The following is a 902-nucleotide window of genomic DNA, read 5'->3' on the forward strand; positions in this document are numbered from 1 at the left end:
AAAATATAATAAATATAATATAAAAAATATAATAAATATAATATAAATAATATATAATAGAAGTCCGTTACTATATACTATTTTGAATATAAATATATGTTATATGAGACCAAAAAGAAGAAATGACAAGATATTTGTGTATATCAATGGAAGAAATAAAAATAATGGAAAACAAAAAAGGAAGTTCTCTACAATGACACTGTAGACCAATTGAAAGGGAAGTGTAGCGCAGCTTGGTAGCGCGTTGTTTTGGGTTACGAAAAATAGTTCACGGGTTCGGAATCCTGTCATCCCTACCTATTACTTATCTTCTGAACAGTAACAGGGGAGGATCGATTAAAAGAAAAAGTAGGATACATAAAAAAATACTTTTAATTTTTTTGTATAGTATATATCCAAGACGTATTGGGGTTACAAAATATTCTTTGTGATAATAAAGCGCTCTTAGTTCAGTTCGGTAGAACGTGGGTCTCCAAAACCCGATGTCGTAGGTTCAAATCCTACAGAGCGTGATTCTGTGTTCTTGTTAGTCGCGCTAGATACGAAAATTACCGACCGAAAAAAATTAAACCAATCTAATTTTGACCCTCCCGCGAAATTAAAGGAAGTAGGAGGTCAATACAAAAAATGGATGTTAAATTAATCAAAGTTCCAACTGATCACCACGTCTGTATTGTAAATATGCAGTTACAAATAATCCAGCCAAAGTAATAGGAATTAGACCCAAGACAATTCCAAATAGAAAAACTTCAATCATTTCAATCTGTTTGAGAGGGGAGGGGGGAGGTAATATCTATGCTTAAATAGTAATACGTATTAACTCTAAATCTCAATGAACCAAAAAATTAGGAAATTGATACGGTAAGGAACTATAGAATATATGAAGAATATATGAACTATCG

The 902-nt window shown here is 31.7% G+C and overlaps 1 non-coding gene across 1 annotated transcript; it reads left to right on the forward strand.

Annotated features, from left to right (window-relative positions):
• The first annotated feature begins 438 nt into the window (after positions 1-438).
• TRNAW-CCA lies at positions 439-512 on the forward strand. The gene has a single exon. It is a non-coding gene; the product is annotated as a tRNA-Trp (tRNA).
• The last annotated feature ends 390 nt before the right edge of the window (positions 513-902 follow it).

Source organism: Fragaria vesca, unplaced genomic scaffold, assembly GCF_000184155.1.
Source record: "Fragaria vesca subsp. vesca unplaced genomic scaffold, FraVesHawaii_1.0 scf0512848, whole genome shotgun sequence".
NCBI classification, from domain to species: domain Eukaryota; kingdom Viridiplantae; phylum Streptophyta; class Magnoliopsida; order Rosales; family Rosaceae; genus Fragaria; species Fragaria vesca.